General features: G+C 39.1%; 1 protein-coding gene across 2 annotated transcripts in view; it reads right to left on the minus strand.

Moving 5' to 3' along the window:
* The window catches only part of NSMCE1 (NSE1 homolog, SMC5-SMC6 complex component), a 37,244-nt gene extending 30,383 nt beyond the window's left edge, over nucleotides 1-6,861 (minus strand). Inside the window, exon 1 of one of the 2 annotated variants that reach the window (XM_059898055.1) lies at nucleotides 6,800-6,861. The gene's annotated coding sequence lies outside the window, so the exon portion shown is untranslated. Of the gene's footprint in view, nucleotides 1-4,916; nucleotides 4,934-6,799 lie in introns of those variants that run through there. The other variant, XM_059898054.1, reaches the window with a different exon arrangement.
* Nucleotides 6,862-7,130: the final 269 nt, after the last annotated feature.

Below are 7,130 nucleotides of genomic sequence, written 5' to 3' on the forward strand. Positions count from 1 at the left end.
CTAGTTCATCACGATGAATAGTACGAAGACGAAAAGGACACGAGTCAGGGGTGAGGCAAATTAGTACTGGGCAGTGCTGAGAAGTGTGGACTCTGGAAGCAGCCAGAAAGCCTGGATTCACAGGCGGCTCCACCACGGAGGTGTGTGAAACGGGGACACTTAACCTCCACGTGCTTCAGTTTCTGATCTGTTAAGTGAGAATTGTGATAGAAACGTCTTCCCTAGAATTACTATGAGGATTAAATGAGTAAATACACATAAAAGCCTATAACAACTATAAATGGAGTATAACCTTTAAAAATTGTGAATCACTCTGTTGTACACCTGAAACTTATATAATATTGTATATCAACTATACCTCAATAAAAAAATACATATAAGAGCATGGTAACAGAGTAGACACTAAAAAAAAATTTTAGCTATTTTTACTAGTAGACACTTCTGGGTCTGAAACTTGGCTCAGCCTCCTACCAGATCTATGGCCTGGGATAAATTTAGCTGAGGCCCCATTTCTCACTATAAAATCAGAATAACTTTCACTGCTTAGAGAACTACCAGTAAACACTTAATAAATGCTAGTTTCCTTCCCCTTTCCCAAACCACTAATAAAACAACTGTCATGCTAGGACTGCAGGGTGTTTTTCAAAATCTCCTGCTCTCTACTAAAATGCTATCTTTCCACAAACCACAAAGATCAGAGCTGATAAAAGAACTGCACAAGCCCTGATCAAAAAGCCTGCCCCTGCCACAGAGAGGTGGCGCAGTGCAGCGGCTAAGACCTCAGGGTGAGAACTAGACAGGTGGCTTTGAGACCTGTGCCTGCCAGACCCGCCTGATCTTAAGAATCACCTAATCTGCGTATTAAAAAATGCAGATCCCCAGGTCTTTTCTGGAGGTTATGACTGCAGAGGGGCTTGAAATTCTGAGGTTTTAACATCCACTTCAGGTGATGCCATGATCTTATAAGAAAGTCGCTGTTACCTTAGGCAAATATAACACAGACACATTTTTAGCTAATATGCTTCATCTCAGTCTTTTCTTCTATAAAATGGGGATAATACGATCTTTAAAGAATAAGATGCAGTTTAAATGAGATATGACTACCACGGGTTTGCCAAGAACTAGCACTAGGAGATACGCAAGAAGGCTAGTTCCTGTTCTTTTTAAACGGCATCATCAGCTGGGCCTCAGAGCTGGGAAGATGCACCATCTCATGACCAGCTTCTCTGACTGCCTGCTAGCTCTCCTCGAGAATATCTCACCAGCATCTCAACCTCAACCAATCCCAAAACAGACTCATCTTCTCCTTCCTCGACCCCTTCCTCCCCGCGAGTCCTCTCCGAGAATCATCTGGTTTGGGTGGTACAGTCCACGCAGACATACAGACACCACAGACCTGAGCATCAAACCCTGATCCTGCTCTCCTCTGAGGCTGACGAGATCCAGCCAGCCCCCAAGTCCTGCCACGTCTACTTCCTATCACTAGGATCAGGTACCTTCATTCATCCATTCTAGTTTTAGGTATTGAGTACCCCTTATTTGCCAGTGATTGTTCCAGACACAAGAACAGAATATGCTGGGCTGAGGAATTTGGACTTTTATCCTAGAAACTCTGGAGATTCATGCTTTCCAAACTAAGGGTCTTTAAGTAGATGATAGAGCCAGGCTGTTAAACCAGATCAAAAACTTGTCAAATTGAATAATTAATAAAACCTAGCTACATGACATAGCAGTTACTTCTAAAACATAAGAATGCCAAAAAATTTACAGTAAAAGCATAGGAAAATATACACTCTGTGAACTAACCAAAAGAGAGCTGGTGTGGCTATATTAATATGACACAAAATAGACTTTAAGGCAGAAAGCATTACTAGAGATAAGGATGGTCCCCATAAAATGATAAAAAGATTCAGTTCCAAAGAAGCCATAACAATTTTAAATATTTAAGCACATAATAACAGAACCTCAAAACAGTTAACAGACCTATGAAAATAAACATACAAATCCATAACCATAGTGGGAGATTCTAACATATCCCTCTCCATCATTGATAAATGAACAAAAAAATGTGTGTATAGAGAAGATTTGTAAAACACAACAAAAAGCTTAATGTGATGGACATGCATAAAACATTGTACTCAACAGCCACAGAATACACAATCTTCAAGCATACCTGGAACAGTTTTGCAAATTGCCACATATGGGTCAGAAAGTAAGTCTTAGCAAACTGTAAAAGACTGGTCTCATACAGAACATGTTCTCTGACTGCAGTGCAATAAAGGTGGGAACCAGAAACAGAAAGAAAAGTAGAAAAACTGTTTAAAATTTAAGAAACACACTCCTAAATAATCCTTTATCAAAGATGAATTGTTAATGGAACTCAGAAAATATTTTGAACTGAAAATAAAATATTACACATAGAAATTGGTGGGAGGCAACTAAAACAGTAGAGAGAAATTAATAGCCTTAAATGTTTATATATATATATATATTTTTGGGAGGGGGGTGTGAAAATTAGTGAGTTAGACATCCATCTGAAGAAGCTATAAAAATAATAACAGCAAACTAAATCCAAAGAACGTTAAAGAAAGAAAATAATAAAGACCAGAAATTAATGAAATAGAAAATAAGTGCATATCTGAAAAGATCAATAAAACCAAAATTATTCTTTGAAAACACTTAATAGAAGTGACAAACCTCTGACAAGATTTTCCAAGAGAGAGAAAACTTATAAATAAATAATATTTGGAATGAAAAAGGGAAACTAATTGCAGACACAAACATTTTAAAAAGATATTATAGACAACTTAAAATAATCTGTATTTTAAATGTGTACAAAGTCACAGGAAATTCATTCAAAACTGACTAAAGATAATTTAAAAACCTAAACAATTTCATAACCATTAAAGACATTTTATGGGAAATTTATCTTCCCACAAAGAACACTTCAGGTCCCAATGGATTTATCAAGAAATCCTACCAAACATTCTAGAAACAAATCATTTCAAATGTTACATAAACTATCCCAGAGCCAGAAAAAGAACAAACCATCCCCAAAGCATCTGATGAGGCTGACATAAGTTGGGCACTGAAACCTAACAAAGACTTCAAAAGAAGGTAAAATGAAAATCCGTTATCTTTCATGAACATAGCAAAATGTTAACACACCGAATCTAGCAATGTAAAAAGGACGATATATTGTGTGGTTTATACCAGCAATGGTTAAACATCTGAAAGTCCATCAAATGTCATATGTCATAAAAAGAAAAGAAACTGAGTTATTTGCAGTGAGGTGGATGGACCTAGAGTCTATCATACAGAGTGAAGTAAGTCAGAAAGAGAAAAACAAATACCGTATGCTAACACATATATATGGAATCTAAAAAACAAACAAAAAAAATGGTCACGAAGAAACCTAGGGGCAAGACGGGAATAAAGATGCAGACCTACTAGAGAATGGACTTGAGGACATGGGGAGGGGGAAGGGTAAGCTGGGATGAAGTGAGAGAGTGGCATGGACATATATACACTACCAAATGTAAAATAGACAGCTAGTGGGAAGCAGCTGCATAGCACAGGGAGATCAGCTCGGTGCTTTGTGACCACCTAGAGGGGTGGGATAGGGAGGGTGGGAGGGAGGGAGACGCAAGAGGGAGGGGATATGGGGATATATGTATATGTATAACTGATTCACTTTGTTATAAAGCAGAAACTAACAAACCATTGTAAAGCAATTACACTCCAATAAAGATGTTTAAAAAAAAAAAGTCATATGCCAATAATATCTCAATAAAGCTGTGGCAGGAGAGAAAAACCAATCAGTGTGAGCCACCACATTAATAGAAAGGAGAAAAAGCATACAATCATCTTAATAGATGCAGAAAATATAGTTGATAAAATTCAACATTTGTTCATACTAAAAACTCTTTAACAAACTTGGAATAGAAGGAAACTTCTACAAAAACCCACAGCACACATAACACTTAAGGATGAAATGTTCAAAGCAATCACTTTAAAATCCAAATTGATCCAATGCAATTGAATCAATACAATTCCAATCAAAATCCTCACAGGCTTTGTGTACATGTCTGTGTGTGATTTGACAAGATGGTTCTAAAATTTACATAGAAAATGTAAAGACAAAGCAGCAAAGACATTCTTAGAGAAGATAAAGGCAGGAGGACTTGTCCTACCAGGTACCACGACTTATTATACAGGTAGAGTAATGAATAAAGGGTGATAATGGTACAGAAATGGACAAATAAGGCCAATGGAACAGAACAGACAACTAAGAAATAGAAATGTATACATATATGGATACTTGATATGTTGAAGAAATGGAACTCCAGATCAAAGCAGACTTTTCAATGAAAGGTGCCAGAACAACCCATTATTCATATGTGAAAAAAAATAAAACTAGACCCTTACTTCACATTATGCACAAAACTCAATTCTTGAGGATTAAGGTCATACGAAAGGAAACACAATAAAACTTTTAGACAACAATATAGGAGTATATCTTTATGACCCAAAGGTAGGGAAAGCAGAATTTCTTTAAAAGATATGAAAAGTACAAACCATAAAAGAATATACTGATAAATCCGATCTTGTTAAAATTAAGATCCTCTGTTCATCAAAAACACAGAAAGTGGGGGAGAGAGAGACAGAGACAGAGAGAGACAGAGAGACAAAAGACAAGCTCAAACTGGAAGGTATCTGAAACACATTTAAGCCACACACAAAAAATTCAGAATATATAAAGAAATCTTACAAATCAGTAAGGGGAAGGCAATGTAAGAGAAAAATGAGCAAGAGAAAATTTATGAAGAGAATGCACAAATGACTAATAAATACATAAAGAAATGTTCAATGTCATCAGGCAAATGAGTATTAAAACCATAGTGATTATGTCTTACCTGTCACCAGAAAGGCATAAATTCTTAAGAATGGCTGAGGCTGAAACTTTCATCCACTGCTGGTAGAGTATAAGCCCTTATAACCACTTCAGACATTGATTTGATATCACTAAAAATCTGATATCCCCAGAAATCTACTATTAGGTATATACCTTACAGAAACGTCCACATTTACCCCAGGAAGTATGTTTATGAAGCATGATGTAATAGCAAAAATCTGGCAACAGTATAAGTGCCAATCAACTGAAGAACACCTACATAAAGACTTTATAATCATACCATGGAATTCAAAACAGCAATGAAGTAGAGCTACTCATAGTAACATGGATGCATCTCATAAATGTAATGTTATGTGCAAAAATCAAGTCACACAAAATATATATTCGGATCCCATTTATATAAAATCTAAAAACTAGCAAAACCGTACACGGCATTCATGAGAGATACATAGATACTAAAAAGTACAAGGAAAAACAAGGGAATGATAACACAATATTTAGGGCAGTAGTTATCTTTAGGGAGGGAAGAAAAGGATTCAGTGGAGGCTTTGAGGATATGACAATGTACTATTTCTTAACTTGGTGGTGTGTGGATGGGTGTTCACTGTGCTTTTGTTCTTCAAACTTATATCACACATTTTTATAGGTGGGTAACTTATCTTAATAAAAAAAAAAAGAAAATTATATAAGTATGTTAAGGAACAGCCAAAATAAATGTTAATAAGAAGGAGGTATAGAACAGTATACAATGCTATAATTTGGGGAAAAGGGGTGGGAAAATGAGGATGAAAGATACATATAGGCTTGTTTATGCAGAGAAGTCAGTTGTCTCTATGAAAGGAGGGTGTATCACCATTCAAATAATTTAAAAATAGAAATGTTTGTGGAATAAGCAAATCTCAAACATAACTATCTGTGCCAAGTGCTAGACACAGTATTAATGTTTCACATTCACAGTCTCATTTCATCCTCCCCAGAGCCTTATGAGGAAAGCATTACTGACCCCATTTTACAGATGAGGAAACTGAGGCTGAAAGGGCACAAGGCGACACAGCGTTAGTAATGGAGACAGGGAAGTGACCATACAAAAAGCAGGGTGAGGAACTGTGGCAGCCTCAGTCCGAATTAGTGAGAAATATGAGTGAACGATAAAATTATGATCCAGGTCCCTTATCTGCAATTCTCAAATCTCGAAAGTTCTCAAAACTAATCTTCTAAGTTTGAAAACCTGATCTGACCTAAGGTGAGACTATTTATGGTTGATGTTTACCCCCTTCGCGTAAATACGCACATATTTAGCTGTGAGAAAAGTAATGTATTTGATCACAAGACATTGCCCCAGACCCCGTTGAAGATATGACAGAACATATAATATATGCTCCATATTACCTTTCGAAAATCCGAGAAATTCGGGATTCTGAACACATCCAGCCTCAGGGCTTTAAAATAAGAGGCTGTGGACATGTACAAAGTAAGAAGTTCTGTACCCAAAATAGAGGGGAAGCACAGAGGCCGGCGAGACTAAGAGGGTGGTCAGTGAAGGCCCTATTTTACGTATTCAGTTTAGACAGAATTTTGTATTTTGCTTTTTCAACTAATATTATGATTTAAAGTATTTTTTCACCTAATATTACGTTTTTAAAATGTCTGTCTGCGTGTGATGGACTAGCTTCCGGTCTACCTAGCTCTGCCGCCCCTCTCGGGGCCTCAGTTTCCCCATCAGGAATTGAGAAGCCCCAGCCCCCGGGCCCCGGAGCCACACTGCGGCACAGCACGCGGACCGACCCCCGGTGCCTGACCCCCACCGGCCGTCCGCCCCTCGCCTTCCTGAGCGGCCCTCTTCCTTCCCTGTCAGCCTCGCGCCCCCGCGCCCCCATTACCCACCGCAGCGCCCAAGCGCAGCCCACACTGCCGGCGGCGAAGGCAAAAAGGCGGGCCCGGCCCCACCCTCGGGGCGGGGCGAGCGCGGACGCGGCGCTCCCATTGGTGATTGTAGCAGATTTGTCCCTCCCACCGGGTGACTCACTTCCTGTTCTCCAGCCCGCGCCGTTGCCTTGGAGTCGCGGGATCCGTCAGTTAGGGCGGGAGTTAGCGCATCTAAGCGGCCCTCGGTACCTTATGGGAAAGGGCTTCCGCTTCTCGTTCTCCGCCTCCCGCTCCGCAGTGGCAGGCACCGCGCGGCCCAAGAGGGGGAAGAGCAAGAGTGCAGCGTGCC

Source organism: Balaenoptera ricei, chromosome 15 (assembly GCF_028023285.1).
Source record: "Balaenoptera ricei isolate mBalRic1 chromosome 15, mBalRic1.hap2, whole genome shotgun sequence".
NCBI lineage: Eukaryota > Metazoa > Chordata > Mammalia > Artiodactyla > Balaenopteridae > Balaenoptera > Balaenoptera ricei.